The sequence below is a fragment of the Stenella coeruleoalba genome, assembly GCF_951394435.1.
Source record: "Stenella coeruleoalba genome assembly, chromosome: 5".
NCBI lineage: Eukaryota > Metazoa > Chordata > Mammalia > Artiodactyla > Delphinidae > Stenella > Stenella coeruleoalba.
The window spans coordinates 104377992-104397787 of NC_137150.1; the positions used below are offsets into that span (position 1 = coordinate 104377992).

A 19796-nucleotide genomic window follows, 5' to 3' on the forward strand; every position below is an offset into this window, starting at 1 on the left:
CTCAAAAAATTAAAAATAGGGGCTTCCCTGGTGGCACAGTGGTTGAGAATCTGCCTGCCAATGCAGGGGACACAGTTTCGAGCCCTGGTCTGGGAAGATCCCACATGCCGTGGAGCAACTAGGCCTGTGAGCCACAACTACTGAGCCTGTGCGTCTGGAACCTGTGCTCCGCAACAAGAGAGGCCACGATAGTGAGAGGTCCGCGCACCACGATGAAGAGTGGCCCCCTCCTGCCGCAACTAGAGAAAGCCCTCGCATAGAAACGAAGACCCAACACAGCCATAAATAAATTTTTTTTAAAAAGAAAAAATAATTAAAAATAGAACTACCATATGATCTATTCTCACATCTGGGTATATGTCTAATGAAAATAGGATCCCAAAGAGATATTTGCACTCCTGTGTTCACTGCAGCATCATTCACAATAGCCAAGATATGGAAACAACATAAACGTTCATCAACAGATGAATGGGTAAAGAAGACATGGTATATATACACAGTGTAGTTTTATTCAGCCATTAAAAAAAAAGAAATCCTGTCATTTGTGACAACGTGAGTGGACCTTGAGGGCATTATGGTAAGTGAAATAAGTCAGGCAGAGATACACCGTAATATCAAAGCTGAACTCACAGAAACAGAGTCAAATGGTGGTTACCAGTGGCTGGGGTCGGGGAAATGAGGAGATGTTGGTCAAAGAGCAAAAATTCCAGTTATAAGATGAATATGTTCTGGGGATTTAATATACAGCCTGGTTACTGTGGTTAATAATACAAATTATCGACTTGAGTGTTGCTAGGAGAGTAGATCTTTAAATATTCTCCCCACAAAAAAGAAATGGTAGTTACGTGACATGATGGAGGTGTGAGCTAACACTATAGTGGTAAACACTTTGCCATATATAAGTGTATCAAATCAACATGTTGCATACCTTAAGCTTACACAATGTTTTATGTCAACTCAATAAAGCTGGAAAAAATAATAAAATTATAAAAGAAAAGAAGTTAAAAACATGAGAGGATCACAACTATATGATATATCATAAAACATCTATTATTCAATATAATTTTAGTACTGAATGATGTTATGGCATTCAAGTTTTTGAAAATCAGTAATTGACCTATGTATTCACTCATGCATTTATTTATTTATACATCTACCCACAAATGTTTATTGGATATCTGCTATATGTCAGTTATTGTATTTGCTGTAACACAGTAATGAAAAATCATAGTCACTGCTCTTGAGGAGTTTATAATAGAGCTATTAATACCTTTTTTTAAAACTAGAATAAGTAAGAAAAAGTACAATTGTATTCTGTGAACAATCTAGATAAGAGAGATTTTATTACGTACACTGGCAGACATTGTTAGTTGTCTACCAAAATCTATCTCCTCCCTTTTTTGCTATTATTGTTCTCTTATTTTGTTAGGAGCAACAAGTAGCACAGTCCTGGGCCATGCATACTGTTTGTTTTAATCCAATCTCTAGAATCCTGTCCTCTGCTTTTCTGATCTCTCTTGCATCTAAGAGTGGCCAGTGAGACCGAAATGATAGTATATGGAGGGGTTTCTGCGAAGGCTTTTCCTTTCTTGAAATAGGGAACAATGGTGGCCAGCAGCATTTGTTGCCATTTTTTTCTGCATTGAAAAAAGACAGGTATCTGGACCTACAGTAGACATATTGCGAGCATAATTTGGTTTTCATGAGAAACAAATTAACACACTAAAGATGGTGCAGCAGAAAGACAGAAAGAGCTATTCCTTGACGATGTTATTGAGCAACTGAACTGATTATAGCCACCTCTTACCTTCAAACCTCTCATTATGTGAGAAAAATAAATCCCTATTAGTGTAAGTCATTATAAATTGGGTTATCTGTCACTTACAGTGGAACAAATTCCTAGTAGATACACATACACAAAAGAATCAATAGGGATGTAACAGAGTAACATAAATTGAAGCCAACACTTACAGAACAAATTTTGTACTCCTAACATTCATGCGAATTAAGTGGGTCATTGGTAAGAGCTTGGAAATCATTATCGCATTAATTTTTGGTTATAATTGGGTTTGAAATATGGTACAAAATGTCAAGAATTTATTTTTAATAGAGGGCATAATCTCTTCTGTAGAGATCAATGATAGTGGCTACACATTAACATTTTATTTCCTACTATCCCTTCCTCCAGAACTAAAAACAAGTTTATCAACTAGGGATAAAGAAAGTTTACTTGAACTTTGAAGGTATTGAAGGATTCTTTGAAATAGGATTTTCAAAAGTAAGGCATTTTATTCTTGTTTACTGAATCATGAACTATGATACTTTGTTTATAAGATTAGAGGCATTTTGGGAAGAAAGAGACAGGCCAAGCATAGTGATTGCAATTATATGCTGTCATATAAAAGGAAAGTTCCAATTTGTGTTTTCAATCCCATTTCTTCATAGAGAACATTGGGTATGTGAGTTATTAGGGAATCTTGCTTAACTGAAAACCAGTTTTGGTTTTATTATCAATACAAAGAACTCTATGAGATGTCTACATTTATTTATGCTTTAGAGGTACTAGTAGTATACAACATTAAGTAGTAGTGTTAATTATGAGGTCTCATAACATGAGCATTTTCCACATTTTTGAAAGAGTTACCTGCAAATAAGCTGCTATCATTTGGAGGGCCTTTATTCAGTGAAAGTAGATGACAATTGTCATGGGTGTAGGTTGAAGGCATATGGAGGTGTCTGTATATGTTATTTATAGCTACGATGGTAAGAAAATCCAATAACAGCTGTAAAGAAAACCCCACTATAACTTTGAAATGTTTTATGTTACTGATGCCTGAGGACTCATGGAAATAAAGTGAGAGCTAATTGAAGTTACTTGGAAGTTCATTTACCTTTACAATATAGTCCTTTAAGTTGGGAATGCTCAGTTCTACTCTGGTAGCATTCTGTTATTAACACACACTTGTTAAGCATGTGATATGTTCTAGGTACTGTTGCTCACTGAACAAACAGATGATATACACCACTGCTGGTTGCACGGAACTCATAGTGTATTGGGGAGAAAAACACTTAAAAATAATCACACCAGGAAAATAGATGTATGTGGGTGGCTCTGCAAGATCACGGAGCAGAGTCCCTCAATCTGTCGGGGGAGTTGTGGGTGGAAGGATGGCCAACCACCTTCCTGCTTTCACATCTTCTATCTTATTGAGGGCTCACGTCTCTATTTGAGCTCTTGATTCAAACTTACCCCACCTCTTCTAGGACCTTTCGAGCAACATTTATTGTTCCCTTTCTTATCTATATATTCAAATGTTTCTTTCTATGTTCTTTCTCTCACAGTCTAAACATGCTCATCCGCATCTTAAAAATAAAAGATGGCTTGTCATGGGCCACTCCACAACTATTCCCAGTTTCACTACCATGAAGCGGACACTTAGGCCTACAGTTGAGGACTTTACTTCCTTTCATTCCACTCGTTTCTCCACACTTGTAATTTGGGTTTTATTCTGAGCGCTGCACTGAAACTGCCTTGTCTACAGTGGGAAATGGCCCATGTAGATTGCAAGCTCCATGAGATATGCACTCTTTCTGCCTCCTGCATTGTCTGTCGCAACCTGCACAACCTCACCTGGCACAAAGTCAGAGCGGTGATAAATGCCTGTGAATGAAAGAGTGATACCTTTTCTTACTTCCTGTGGTATTTTCAACTTCTTCCTCATTTTCTTCAGATCATTCTTGTCCTCCTTGGTTTCTGATACACCATTGTCTCCATTCTCATATTACTTTCCTAGGCATTTCCTGTACTTCCTTTATTGGATCACATATTAAATATTAGTCTTCTTTCTGAATTTTATCTTTTATTATTTCTTCTTCTCACTCAATGTATTCCCCTATAGCTGTTGTGGTTCTCAAATTTATATTGCTATCAAAAAAGTTACTTTGAGAATATCCAAGGCTTACTTGACACATCCGTTTATATTTCCTACATTTGCTCCAATCAACATGTTCAGGTCTTCTTGAAGAATTATTCCACCTCCAGAATTTCCTGTATAATAAGAGTTGGTGTATCCAAAACCCAGAAACCTAGTAATCACTGTGAATAATCATCTTCTATCCTGACCCCTCTCCCCAGGCCAAAAATCACTAAGTCTTATGGGTTCTATCTTCTTATTATGTCTGATATCTGACTCTTGAATCCATCATAGCTTCTCATATGGCTACCAAAGTAGGTTTTTAAGAGTCCCCTGACCTCAATCATGTGCTTCTTGAATTCTTTCTACACCTGTATCTTGAATGGACTTTCTAAAGCATAAAACTGGTAATTTATATCTCTAACTAAAATAGTTCAATGACTCCTTTAGGATGCTGTATCAGAAAATTTAACACTATGAAAAGATGCTCAATGTCACTAATCATCAGGGAAATGCAAATCAAAACCATAATGAAATAACACTTGACACCTGTCAGAATGGCTATCAACAAAAAGAACACAAATAACAAATGTTGGTGAGGATATGTAGAAAAGGGAACCCTTGGGCACTGTTGGTGGGAATGTAAATTGGTGCAGCCACTGTGGAAAACAGTATGGAAGTTTCTCAAAAAACTAAAAATAGAATTACCATATGACCCAGCAATTCCACTCCTGGGTATATATTTGAGAAAAACCAAAAACACTAATTCAAAAAGATACATGCACCCCAATGTTCATAGCAGCATAATTTACAATTGCCAAGATATGGAACAACCTAAGTGTCCATCAACAGATGAATGGATAAAGAAGTGGTATATGTATATATATACAATGGAATACTACTCAGCTGTAAAAAGAAAGAAATTTTACCATTAGCAATAACATGGATGGACTTGGGAGGCATTATGCTAAGTGAAATAAATCAGACAGAGAAGAACAAAAACTATGATATCACTTATATGTGGAATCTAAAAAATACAACAAACTAGTGAGTATAACAAAAAAGAAGCGGACTCACAGATATAGAGAACTAGTAGTTACCAATGGGGAGAGGGGAGGGGGGGAGGGGCAATGTAGGGGTAGGGGATTAAGAGGTACAAACTATTAGATATAAAATAAGCTACATAAAAAATTTTTTAATTAAAAATATTAAAAACATAAGCTACAAGGATATATTGTACAACACAGGAAATATAGCCAATATTTTATAATAACTGTAAATGGAGTATAATCTTTAAAAATTGTGAATCTCTATATAATATACTTGTAATATATAGTATTATACATCAACTATATCAACTTCAATAAAAATAATAATAATGCTGCTATTTTAAAAAAAAGAAAATTTAACACTATGTCTAAATGGTAAAGTAAATTAACTGGATCATCCCATTAAAATATAGGGTGAGCCTTATGCATATTTTCATGCTTTTCTTTTAACTCTCCCTACCACTTCATTAGCTTCATTCTCTTTGTTCAGTTGCAAATGGGATAAGGATCTTCCTTCCTCAGAAGGGCACCTCCAATCAGTTCTCACAACCATTTAAAAAAGGCCTGTAGCTTCATGCTAATTGGGTCTTCTTTGAACAAATACTTTTGGATAAGGAATTGCAGTGCATTGATTCATTAGGCCTTGGTTATTGTCTCTTACTGAACCAACCACTGTGGCAAGGGGAGTGGGAGTACCTTGATGGTTGAGACCAATCATGGTCCACCCCTGAACTTGGGGTGGAGTGATCTTACTCACATAGCGGCCATATAATGGAGATAGAGTGGGTGGGTGTAGGACAGACAATCACTATGTCCCAGAGATGTCACAGGTCTTCTGTAAAGTGACCTGCTGGCCTATCTGTTTTTATCTTTTGTGGAATGCTTGTCTTCACTGTGGTTTTATGCATAAAGTTTTATGCATTCTCTGAACACAGCAGTCTGTTTACTGCATCTGTGTCTATACTCATCTGCTCTCTCTGCATGAAGGGCAAACTCTTATTCCTTGTTTAAAGGTGAGTAGAGACATCCCCTTTATGAAGCTGTTTGTGATGCCTCGTTCCCTAGGTAGAATGTGTTAATTCCCCTGGACTTCTCCTCCCTTCCCTTTTACAATACACTGGCCATATTGTATGGCATTTATTTATTTTCAACACGCTTGAATTTTAAGCCTTTTGAATCGGAGAAGTTTCCTCAGTTGCCTTGTAATCCTTAATACGAATACAATGTCTGGCATCATAGTACATAAGGCTCATTAGAGTCAGGGACAAGAAATGCCACTTTCTCTAACACTTTAGGCATAAGCACATTTCAAAGGGAAATATACTTTCCAGTGAAAAGTTTTCAAGTTTCCAGTTTCAAATGTATAGTCAAGATCTGGAAGAAAAGAACTACTTTCAGGTAAGGCAGCACAGAGAGAGAAAAAATCTACACTGTTTTGGCAAATAGAGACAAGAAGCACTCTAAAATAGATGAAAACTTGGAATGGATGGTTAAGAAAGTTCTGATTCTCACTCTCAGTTTCTTGATTGTTCGGGGAAAGTAGCATAAACCTTGGTAAATGTCCCAGATCCCAAGCTGGCAGCAAACATTTCAGTAAAGGGGTAGTATAGCTAATGATTCTCACTTGTGAGAATAAATAAATGTCTTACCTCCATTTCTGCTGGTAATCAAAGTCTTCAGATTCTCCTTATCAAAATGCCATCATCTCCCTTGTCCTCAATATCAAATAAGTCATTAGATCCTATTGATTCTTCCCTAGAAATGTCTCTCATGTTTGCACTTGACAAACAAGGCTCTATGAAGGAATAGAGAAGGTAGAAAGTAGTTGTTCTGCAGAGAAAGTAAATTATGAAAGGGGAGATGATTTCAGAAATGTCTTAGGAGCCACAAGTAGAGAAAGTAGCCAGGACTGTGAGGTAGTGGATAGACTTTAAAGGAAGAAATGTAATAAATGCCTCATCAATAACTTCCTCAATTCACTGAAACCCTTCCATTATTTATATAAAGAGAATACTACTTTAGAATTTTTCCTAGAGAAAGTAATTTTCTAGGGTATTTAAGAATTTTGTAAAGCTAGGAAGTCTAGACTGCTTCCTTCATGTTCTTATTGATGTCCTGTTCCTTATTGAAATGCAGTTTCTATGCAAAACAAATAAAACTGCCACTACCAACACAATTGTCATATACATAATCACTCTCCAAATGGCCTTTAGTGAGTGTTCATATATAAAACAAAGAAGGTAAAATGTTGATCAGTTCTTTTTAAAATGTTTTTGATTACATGCCTGCTTTGATATTTTAGGTGGATATCTTTCAGCAAAACAATAAAAATACCTTGAGCTTCTGGAATTAAATAAGGTATTCTTTGAAGACATAAGGAAAAAGTGGTAAAATAATTTCAATACTTTCCCTGAGACAAAGAAATAGTTCTATTTCATACAGATGGGGAATTGGGAAGACACAATTACAGTTCTCATAAAGAAGACCAAATAATCTATTCAAACAGATGATTCCTTCAGTGACTCTATCTGACTGAGGAGGTGTGAGCAGCAGAATGCTTTGAGCTCTGTAAAAAAAGACATTGCATACATGAAAAGATGCTCAACATTGCTAATTATTAGAGAAATGCAAATCTAAACTACAATGAGGTATCACTTCAAACCAGACAGAACGGCCATCATCAAAAGATCTACAAACAATAAATGCTAGAGAGGATGTGGAGAAAAAGGAAACTCTTACACTGTTGGTGGGAATGCAAGTTGATATAGCTCCTATGGAGAGCAGTATAGATGTTCCTTAAAAAATTAAAAATAGAGCTACCAAATGCTACAGCAATCCCACCCCTGGGCACATATCCAGAGAAAACCGTACTTTGAAAAGATACATGCACCCCCCCCGCAATGTTCATAGCAGCACTATTTATAATAGCCAAGACATGGAAGCAACCTAAATGTCCATTGACGGATGAATGGATAAAGAAGATGTGGTATACATATACGATGGAATATTACTAAGCCATAAAAAAGAATGAAATAACACCAGTTGCAGCAACATGGATGGACCTAGAGATAATCATACTAAGTGAAGTAAGCCAGACAGAGAAAGACAAATATATGATACAACTTATATGTGGAAGCTAAAAAAAATGATACAAATGAACTTATATATAAAACAGAAATAGACCCACAGACATAGAAAACAAACTGATGGTTACCAAAGGGGAAGAGGGGGAGAGGGATAAATTAGGAGTTTGGGATTAACATATACACACTACTATGTATATAAAATAGATAACCAACAAGGACCTAATGTATAGCACAGGAAACCCTACTCAATATTTTGTAATAACCTATAAAGGAAAAGAATTTGAAAAAAGAATATCTATATATAACTGAATCGCTGTGTTGTACACCTGTAACTAACACAAAATTGTAAATCAACTATACTTCAATTTTTTTTTTTATTTTTTTTTTTTTGCGGTATGCGGGCCTCTCACTGCTGTGGCCTCTCCCATTGCGGAGCACAGGCTCCGGACACGCAGGCTCAGCGGCCATGGTTCACAGGCCTAGCCACTCCGCGGCATGTGGGATCTTCCTGGACCGGGGCACGAACCTGTGTCCCCTGCATTGGCCTAATGCATTTTTATACTATGTCCAACATGTAGATTATTTTTTTTATCCTCCAGGACCCGGGCACCAACCTGTGTCCTCTGCATCGGCAGGCGGACTCTCAACCACTGCGCCACCAGGGAAGCCCTATACTTCAATTTTTAAAAAAGACACTGCATAGAGAATGTTAATAAGCACCTATCTTGCTTCAAACAATAATATTTAACATATTGATTAATTTTCAACATTTAAATTTTCTATCTAAAACAAGCCCACCTTGTGCTAATAGGACAATATCCAAGTAGAGAGCACCATTCATATCATTTTGTCTCCTATTACATGCCCTTGAAATAGGAGTTAAAGCAGACTTCAGATCACTGTGATCTGCAAAAGGTTTTGCCATCCTGAACAGTCTCTCAAATGTCACACTCATGGCAATTAGATGTTTTAAGAAACATGATTATCTGCTTCTGAATGAATCTGAATAATAAATAAGTAAACAATGAGATAATGGGCTCAAATGATGTAGCACACAATATTCATCTTTTTTTCCAAAGCTCCAACACAGCCCCTAGACACTAATTTCATTCCTTGGCTGTGTATCTGAAAATAACTACCAGAATACACTTCATGCTTGAAAGAATTAATTTGTGAGAATCTGTGCATGGGGCCTGAGCTGGCAGTGAGCTGGAATAGTACTTAGAGCACTTTCACTTCACTGACAGGGACCTAACGCCTTTCAGAATGTCACATGGTCCGTATATCTTAGAGCTCTGGCAACTAGAATCCCATTGTTCCCTGTATATATTTAAAAATACTAGGTTAGTGTTTAATAAAGATGTGAAATGTGAATTGTTTCTATAAATAAATTTAATAAGACAGGAAGTCTTATTAAAGATATATTTAGATAGAGCCTTTCACTTAGGATAAACAAATTCCCTGTCTTATTTAATTTGCCCTTGAAAAGAAAAGAAAATTTGACCAACTATTTTCTGATTTTTTTTTCTTTAAAGAGTTTATGTTTCTCAGATTTTGGAAGGGTGTTGCCCACATATCTGAAGCTCTAAATCTAAAAATCATGAGGCATGAATATTTTGACTCTTCAGTATTTACAACACATAATTATATTTAATGACGATAATAATCTTGATTTATCAATAAATGGTTAAGTGTATTCTGAGTACTTTTTTAAAGAAAGTAAGAACATATGTAATGCATTTTAAAATATGGCACTGTAAAATTCTTTAAAATAGATCTCAATGCTTTGAAAAATATACTTTAGTAACCTTACACCATGTTCAAAAAGACATTTATTCTCTCAGAACTTTGTAGCACAGTAATGATCATTTAGTTCAAACCCCTAAATTTTTTCGAGTCCAGGAGTTTAAGTAAATTGCTTAAGATTACACTGATAAAGAGTGATGGGACCTCAATTTGTATCTAGATTTGTAGATTTTGAAGTTCAATTATTTTTCAGCACATCACATAGTATAGGCAAGATTTTTTTCTCTTTAAGAAAGTCAGTAGCTTAAAGTCTCAGATAATAAAATGACTAAAGAAAAATAGTGAAAAAATATTTCGGTTGAAGCAAGGAAAAGAAGGGAACCTTCAATTATTTGAGCCAGTAACTGTGCAAGAAAAATTCATGTAATTTGTCAATTTTGGTAATATTATCCACATTTTCAGAAGTAAAAAAAAAATCCAAAAGACTGAAGTGGTCTGATTTTCTCAAGGTCATTTTTTCTTAAGTGGCACGTCTGGAATATGAACCCATGTCTTTCAGAGAGACTATCTGATTGCCATGCCTATACTCATGAAAAGGACACAGTCAGTGGTGAGTTGTATTAGACCTTGATGACTGGTTATGAGGGGATGTGAACAAGCCTACATGCAGCAGTTTAATCTTACAATTCTGTACCATCTTTCCTAAAGGAATGACTCCCATCGGAGGTAAAACTGTCAACTTAGTACTCATGAATCATGTGTCAGTTACCTCTCTGGGAAGCTCCCCTAAGGAATTGAGGGTAGCCATTTTGGGGATATCTTCACAGTCATCCGAAGGCTACATCAATTACAGGTTGAGTTCCCTTAGACACTTGAAGGAGAGAAGAAAGTTAATGGTGGCTTCTGCATAAGAAATACCATGGGAGGATGAGGTAAAATAAACTTCGAAAGAAAGTGTCGTTTATTTTTTTAAATTATTTTTTTAATATCTTTATTGGAGTATAATTGCTTTACAATGTTATGTTAGTTGCTGCTGTACAACAAAGTGAATCAGCTATACCTGTACATATATCCCCATATCCCCTCCCTCTTGAGCCTCCCTCCCACCCCCCCATCCCACCCCTCTAGGTCGTCAAAAAACATTGAGCTGATCTCCCTGTGCTATGCAGCAGCTTCCAAGTAGCCATCCATTTTGCATTTGGTAGTGTTCATAATTATAAAAATTTCCCCAAGTGAGACCTACATTGGCCAGGGGACACAAGTTGGCAGTGTCTCTCAGAGCATCTCTCAGCCATCTGGTGTAGTTCCCAGTTCATTCTGAATAAGTTGAGTCTAATTCTTATTTTTGGAGAGACTTCCTAGAGGCAGTCTGGCTGATCTGTTTGGTTCTTGCATGCCACCAGCTGGGGGATATTTGTCTGTCCTGTAGAGCAGTAGAGCAATAGCTATACGAATAAGGGTGGGAAAGACATCCAGAAGTATTAAGTGTTTTATGAGGGAGATGTCAGATATAGGGCCTTTCCCTGCTATTTCCAATTGACTTCTTGGATGGTTAAGTGGAATGGTGATCAAAGCATCATCAAAGATCTCTGGTATGGATAGAAAACCCAGCAGTCAGTTAAATTCAAGGTGTTTGCAACCATTTGGGAGAGTTATGGCAGGGCATTGTCTTTTACAGAGAAGCCTTCCAGGGCAATTCTGAAATGTAAAAGATCATTAAGATCCCTCCCTCTCTCACACCTCCTGGGTCTAAGGTGCTCCCTCCTAAGGTGCCAGGTTTGTGGCACTCTCTCCACTACTATAAAATCTGTACGTCCTATCACAGTAGCTATAATGTCACCTTTTTTCAACCATCTTCTACTATTATCCAGAGGGATCTGGTACAAGAGGGATAAGACATTTTTATAAAACCTTCAGAGACCCAGTATATTCCCTATTTTGGCCATGTGGGTTTACAGTAAGGGGTTTGTTGTATAGTGTGTTCAACCAAAGAGACATTATTATTATGTTCTAAAACCATGTACATGCAATAAGAGAATCCAGGTGGCTGGGCCAGAATTAAGTCTGAATCCTCTAAGACCTTTTTTGGTTCAGTTGCTACTTGAGGAATACATTAACTCATCCAGCCTGATGTTGCTGTTAAGGGAAAAAAAAGAAACATAATGATCAAGATTGGTCTGGTTGGAGTCCCAAATTTCCAAAATAGGTCTACATATTCCCCCACCACTTTCATCCTGACCATCAGATGCTCCTTTAGTGACCAAACTGCCCTATTCAGGTGTGCGTGGATTAGGAGGCAGTGAGGGAAGTAGACTCAGAAAACTTTTTGACCTGGTTTTTAGAAGACATTTCCAATACTCAAAAATACTGGATGCCTGGGGATGGTAGGCGTGTGGAAGATCCATCAGATACCTATCAGGGCATTGTGGACACTGTCTAATGACTTTTGTGATTAAAGGAGCATCATTGTCAGACTGCAAATGGTCCAGAAAGTCAAACACATAATTGAGATTAAATTTTGAGTCACAACGGTATGACTGGAATCAGCTGTCTGGAGTGGGACAGCAATTCCATAACCTGAAAATGTGTTGACAACACTGAGGCACCATTACTAGCCTGGGTAAGGAGATCAGGGAGCTAATATAATCAATCTTTAAGCACTGGGTGGGGGGCAAGTCCCAAGCAATTTGGTTCCTCCCCCCTTGAGATAACAGGCCCACCTTTGGCAAGAGTCTGGCATGTGGTATTAGCCTCTTCATCAGAAACAGAATCCTTTCCCCTGTATCCAGGATATGACGGTGGATGGACTGCTATATCCCATATAGTGATGAATCTATGCAGTGATTATGACAATCTGGGTAGTACAGGCTTAATCGGCAGTATGAGTCCAGTTGGCCTCATCAGAGAATGAATCCTTTTCACAGCCATCTGTACAAGTGGCCCAGATAGTTTGATTTTAAGCCTCATTGTCATACTTCATGGCCCCAAAGAAAGATGTCTTTAACCTGACAGTCTGTAGTTTTCCATGTGGCTGACCAAACCTCTAGGCCTCTTGCAACAGCTTAAAATCATTGAAAATAAAACAAAGTTCATCACAGGGAGCGTTCATCTGAGTTAGGAGAACAGTTTGAGATCTGCCCTAGTGTAGAATAAACATAGTCCCTTTTCAGTTTGGCTCAGCTGGTCTGAGGCTGAGCCTGCAGAAGTCCTGTGCGCACCATCAGTTTTCAGTTTAACAGAGCTGTCAGTAAATCGGAGCCACACATTTTGGGGAATCTCAGTGACAAGAGGACTCATTGAGCAGGTAGCTTCTCATCAGGCAGTGGAGTGGGAAACAAAGTGCCCCTCACAGGTACAGCTGCCACTTTCTCATACAAAGCTAAGATGCCGCTGGGGCTGGATGAATATGCCATTTCCACTTGGCAAGTAAGGCTTGTTTAGCAAGCTTTATCATGTTAGTCAAGGACTCTGAATTTTTTAAATTTTTATTTTATATTGGTGAACTCTGAGTTGACTCCAAAATAGGGATGTTATGCCAGAGACTCATGAGGCCTTTCTGGGAAAGGTGTTTGGTTTCAAACCAAGCCCAATAGTATGCTGATAGCTGTTTAACAAAAATGCTATATTTGGGCTTCCCTGGTGGCACAGTGGTTGAGAGTCCGCCTGCCGATGCAGGGGACACGGGTTCGTGCCCCGGTCCGGGAAGATCCCACATGCCACGGAGTGGCTGGGCCCGTGAGCCATGGCCACTGAGCCTGCGCGTCCGGAGCCTGTGCTCCGCAAAGGGAGAGGCCACAACAGTGAGAGGCCCACGTACAGCAAAAAACCAAAAAAATCAACAACAAAAAAGGTAGTCTGTTTATATTTTTTTAGCTTTTAAAAAATATAAACAAACTACCACTACGAAGGTTTTTCACATTTTTTTCAGCTTTCTTTTTGAGCTCCACTTTTGTGTATCTTATCATGACTCCAACTTGAACTCATGTTTAATTATCTAATAAAATGCACTTGTTTTCAAAGTGTAAGAAATTAAGTCTATTTTAAGCAAAATCTATTAAAGTAACAATAAAAAATAAAATTATTTTCACATTTGTTTTCAAAAACTTTTTTCTTGAAATTAAAATGTGAAATATCATTTATAAATAACTAAAAAGTTAGCTCAAAATTATTTTAATAAGACTGAAATTCTTAATTTAGTGGTTTTTATAAAATAAAACTTTTTGCAACTGTAGCATTCAATTCACACCTGATACTAAAGTGCATCAAAATCATGTTAAGTGTATACCCACATACATACAAATTTATGAGTAATAAAAATTGTTTAATATAGTAAATTTATCTCAGCTACCTTCTGCAACTGTTGAGGTTTTATGTATCAGTGGGAAATTCTTTGCTGGGTAAGAATTTTTCCATTCATATTGACAGGAAGGAGTTGACTAGTATTTATATTGTCTTTTTTTCCTACTTAGGTACTTCTGCCACTCACATCCTCTTCTCACTATTTCCATGTCCAGTGAAGCAGTCAGACACACAATCCACAAACCTTCCTAGCATTTAGATGTAATCACCTTTCCTTTTGGAGGACATGGGGCCAAAGATGGTTAGAAGCCATTTCCTGGGGCCCAAAGAGTTGTTAGTTGTGAGAACTGGTGTTTAGTGTTACAGGTCTTATCAGCAGTGAGTGTTAAATTCTGTGAGGCAGAATCCATGTTTTCTTTAATAAATGATATGTATGATATGTGGGACTCTTAAAAGCCAAAGGACCCAAGCCAAGAATCTCTCTTGCTTAATTCTAATGGCAGTACTGAGGAAAATAATTGATTTTATTTTTTCTGATAGATAGATGAATAAATTGATCTTTTCATTTGCCATTCTATTTCTTTAATAGTTCAATATTAACTGTACCAAAGAGAACATCTTCATACTTTTCAAAACTTATTTTGGAGAAATAGTTTAAAAAGTCATTTCAAAGAGTGTGAAGTTAGGCAGCAATAGGTTGATTATCAAATGTGGTTTTTCCCTCCTCATTTCCAAGATCATTCTTGAAAATTTTGGCAGACATAAAATATTTTAGATATATTTTACTAAGTTCAATTGAATTACTATATTCAATTCGGTTGAATAAATGTTCAATAAAAATTTAGTCAGAAACACTATTCTGGGATGTGATTGTTCTTTTCTGCTTGGTAGTGGTTGTGCAACTGCAAATCAACTTTGACATGAATGGTAATAAAGAAATTCTGTAAAAGCAAAATATTTTTAGTTTTAATTGGAAGCTCTTATTCAAATTGGTTGAATAACCTGGCAAGTTGTGTGTATGGAAATTAGACTATATGGAAATATGACTGGCCAAACTATAAAGGGAAGTTTTACTGATTACTTGAATAAAAGATGGTCATTAAAAATTCTTCAAGAAACAGAAGGAAAATATATAGACAAGGCATAATAAGGTAATACTGTAGAAATAAAGATCGCATTTAAGAAAATTGTGAGAAAAGAGACCAGGGTCAAGGCTAGTATTGCTGTCAAACTATGAGTATCAAATGATGAGACCACCATTCGATGACCAATACAAAAACACGAAGATGAATTTATTGCGTATTAATTAAGGGTTGCTATGGGAGGTTGGCACAGTCTTCCCAAGCAGAGCAAGGAATTGATCTTACATATGGTTTTGAGGGAAGCATGGTATTCAGGAATTGGTAAACTTTAGAAGTATGGAAACTCCGAAGAGAATGTTGTTAATTGACTGCTTTCAGATTCAGGTTTACTGGAGTATGCCTGCTGCTGATTTGTTACATGGAGTTAAGATTTAAGATGTGTTCTGATGGTTATTTGTCATCCTAGAAAAAAACTGATTGTTATATACCCGTGTTAACAAATAACTATCAGAAACAGTCTTAAACCTAGTTTATTATTATTTTTTCTTAAGAAATGACTTATCAGTGGCTGGGGAAACTTCTGGGCTAAATAATCTTTTCAGGATAAAGATTTTTGCTTAGAGATGCATTCCAAATATTTTATAATAACAAACAACCAACGTTTTAAGTTTTTGATTAGAGTTGAGTAAATGCAGTAAAAATTCACAGATCTAAGGACTTGTAACATTGAGATGAGACTATGGAAGAAATTAATAAATACACTCTTAGTTGAAATGAGAGGAGAAATTGTGTTGTTTGTTTTTAATCTGCCCTCAAATGCATTTTTATCACAAAGAAGTGAGTTCATGGAGATATCACTGATTTCCCTTTCAGAACTAAAACTTTCAAGGCTGTTCTAAGAAATAAAAAACAGTTTTAAGAAGTGTAAATTGGGGACATTATTAATGCAAAAACCACAGGATGATGACCTTTATTGCTCTTACAGTATCTTAAGGTCCTTTTAAAAGAAATCTTCTGATGAGATCATTTTGAGTTGAGATTTAGTATACATATAATGATGTATTCAAAACTAGAAGTTTCTCTAGCTATCTGAAAGTAGAACGTTTCTATGAAAACTTCTGTAAGCCAAAATGATTTAAAGCAAAGAAGCAATTACCTTAGGAGACATCTTGCTAACAGATGCAAGATAAAGCACAGATGCTCACAGATACAGTTTGAAGCTATGGTGGCTTGAGGCTGAGATGCTGAGTGTAGTTCCCAGAGAAGGAGCTGGCGGTGCCACTCTTGCTGCTGGGTGCACACTGCCTCTATCAGGCTCCCTGCAAAACAAACGCTGAATGTTATTTTCACATTTTGCCTTTTTTCTGAAAAATGAAAATCCTACTCGAATTTCTTTTGGTTAGTAAAAACAGGTACTAATGTAGGTCTTTCATAAAAGCAAAGTGGTATAAAGTGAACTTTCAAAAAGCAGGGGATACCTGTATTTATGGAAAGAATATAATGTGTTCCTTCTTAGCCTGTCTTCTGCTTATTCTGTTTGCAGAAATGATTTGTTCTGTTTTATTCTATCTTTATCTTGTGTCTTTTTATTAATGTGTGCCATTCTAAAGTAATTTATGTTAGTATTAATATTTAACCATTTACTAATTTATTTATAAAACCTGGTGAAGTAGGTCAGTATCATTTTTGCAAGAATTTACTTTAGAATTTACTTAAGGATTCACTTAATAATTTGTTTTGATTTGAGAAATTTGAATACATAATTCAGATAACTTCCCTAAGATGCAAATAAGACAATAAAATGCTTTGACATTTTACTCCTAAGTCCCCGAAAGGTTTTCAAATATAATATACTCTAAAATTTCCTAGTTTACATTTCTTATATAAAATGAGCTATGAAATTACTGTATATCAGAAATTGATCTCTTACAATAAAAAAATTTATTAATATTGTATTTTTTAGTCATTTAACTCAAATTTCTCTTTTTCAGTCATCAAGTCTGTGTGATCCACACTTTGCACATTAAAAGTTTGGCCATTACCCCTGGTTGCTGAAAGGTATCTTCTAAGCCCTTGGAATACCCTGCCTGATAAGAGTGTCTTTATTGAGTTGGGGTCTTGGGCCATGACAGATACTCTGTGTTTACAATGTAATTATTGGGGAGGCTTTGGACCATGCAGTGGTAGATTGACCTCTGGAGGGGCTGAAGACTTAGGACAAATCTATGGGCAGTCATTGATGCCTATATGACAGCCCCCAATAAAATCCCTGGACACCAATGCTCAGGTGAGTTTCTCCAGCTGACAATACTCCATATGTGTTACCACACATCATTGCTGGGAGAAGTAAGCACTGTCCACATGACTCCACTGGGAAAGACAATGGGAAGCTCATGCCTGAAACTCTCTGAGACACTGCCTTATACACCTCTTCTCTTTACTGATTTTGATCTGAATTCTTTCACTGTAACAAACAATAACTATGTGTATAATGGCCTTTCTCAATTCTGTGAGTTTTTCTAGCAAATCAGTGAACCAATGAGGACTCCTAAACTACATGGTCTGTTCCCAGCCTGTGATATTTTTCTTAAGTGAGTTTTCTCCTAAAAGGAGTAACGGTTTAAAAAAAAAGTCCTAAAGCTATCATTACTCATAAAAATCAGTCAGTCAACCAACCAATCAATCAACCAACCAATCACTTCTTTCAAAGATTTTCAGGTTAAAGAGAAACTTATTACTGGAAATTTTATTCCTATTTCTCTGAAATTATAGATCACTGAAACTAGATCTTACATTTCATATGAAATTTACAAGTAACACAAAAATATTTAATACCTTTATTCCATTTCAGAATAGAATTGGAGAAAAATCATCCTAAATATTGATTCCTTGGAAATTTTGCAGCTGGAATTTATGTTTTCTTATAAATATTTTTGCCTTCTATTACATTTTATTTCTCAGGCATGTAAAGTAACTGAAATGTAATAGTTCCAGTTTTACATATATTGAAAGTAATTTTCTTTGTGAAAGATGTTTCTAAAATATCTAATACTTGCAGATTTTTATTTGCTTTTTAAAAAATAGATCTTTATTGGAGTAAAATTGCTTCACAATACTGTTAGTTTCTGTTGTACAACAAAGTGAATCAGCCATATGCATACATATGTCCCCATATCCCCTCCCTCTTTAGCCTCCCTCCCATCCTCCCTATCCCACCCCTCTAGGTCATTGCAAAGCACTGAGCTGATCTTCCTGTGCTATGCTGCTGCTTCCCACCAGCCAATTATTTTACATTCGGTAGTGTATATATGTCAATGCTACTCTCACTTCGCCCAAGCTTCCCCCTCCCACCCCATGTCCTCAAGTCCATTCTCTATGTCTACATCTTTATTCCTGCCCTGCAACTAGGTTCATAAGTACCATTTTTTTTTTTTTAGATTCCATATATATGCGTTAGCATACGGTATTTGTTTTTCTCTTTCTGACTTCACTCTGTATGACAGATTCTAGGTCCATCCACTTCACTACAAATAACTCAATTTTGTTTCTTTTTATGGCTGAGTAATATTCCATTGTATATATGTGCCACATCTTTATCCATTCATCTGTCGATGGACATTTAGGTTGGTTCCATGTCCTGGCTATTGTAAATAGTGCTCCAATTTTACATTGCGGTACCTGTCTCTTTTTGAATTATACTTTTCTCAGGGTATATGCCCAGTAGTGGGATTGCTGGGTCATATGGTAGTTCTCTTTTTAGTTTTTAAAGTAAGCTCCATACTGTTTTCCACAGTGGTTGTACCAATTTACATTCCCACCAACAGTGCAGGAGGGTACCCTTTTCACCACACCCTTTCCAGCATTAATTGTTTCTAGAATTTTTGATAATGGCCATTCTGATTGGCATGGGGTGATACCTCATTGCAGCTTTGATTTCAATTTCTCTAATAATCAGTGAGGTTGAGCAGCTTTTCATGTGCCTCTTGGCCACCTGTATGTCTTCCTTGGTGAAATGTCTATTTAGGTCTTCCACCCATTTTTTAACTGGATTGTTTGGTTTTTCTTGATATTGAGCTCCATGAGCTGTTTGTATATTTTGGATATTAATATCTTTGTTGTTTCATTTGCAAATATTTTCTCCCATTCCGAGGGTTGTCTTTATGTCTTGTTTATGGCTTCCTTTGCTATGCAAAAGCTTTTAAGTTTACTTAAAGTCCCATTTGTTTATTTTTATTTCCGTTACTCTAGGAGGTGGGTCAAAAAAGATCTTGCTGTGGTTTATGTCAAAGAGTGTTTTTCCTATGTTTTCCTCTAATAGTTTTATAGTGTCTGGTCTTACATTTAGATCTTTGATCCATTTGGAGTTTATTTTTGTATTTGGTGTTAGGTAGAATTTTAATTTCATTCTTTTACATGTAGCTGTCCAGTTTTCCCAGCACCACTTATTGAAGAGGCTGTCTTTTCTGCATTGTAGGTTCTTGCCTCCTTTGTTGTAAATTAGGTGCCCATATGTGTGTGGGTTTATCTCTGGGCATTTTCTCATGTACCATTGATCAATATTTCTGTTTTTGTGCCAGTACCATACTGTCTTGATTACTGTAGCTTTGTGGTATAGTTTGA

The 19796-nt window shown here is 36.5% G+C and overlaps 1 protein-coding gene across 3 annotated transcripts in view; it reads right to left on the reverse strand.

Moving 5' to 3' along the window:
• Positions 1 to 19796, reverse strand: part of HTR1F (5-hydroxytryptamine receptor 1F) — a gene marked incomplete at its 3' end in the record, with an annotated part of 245962 nt that overhangs the window by 155047 nt on the left and 71119 nt on the right. Inside the window, exons 2-3 of one of the 3 annotated variants that reach the window (XR_013828532.1) lie at positions 16333 to 16495; positions 10924 to 11218 (exon numbers count right to left, since the gene is read on the reverse strand). Of the gene's footprint in view, positions 1 to 10923; positions 11241 to 16332; positions 16496 to 19796 lie in introns of those variants that run through there. The other 2 variants (XR_013828533.1, XM_079922892.1) reach the window with 2 other exon arrangements.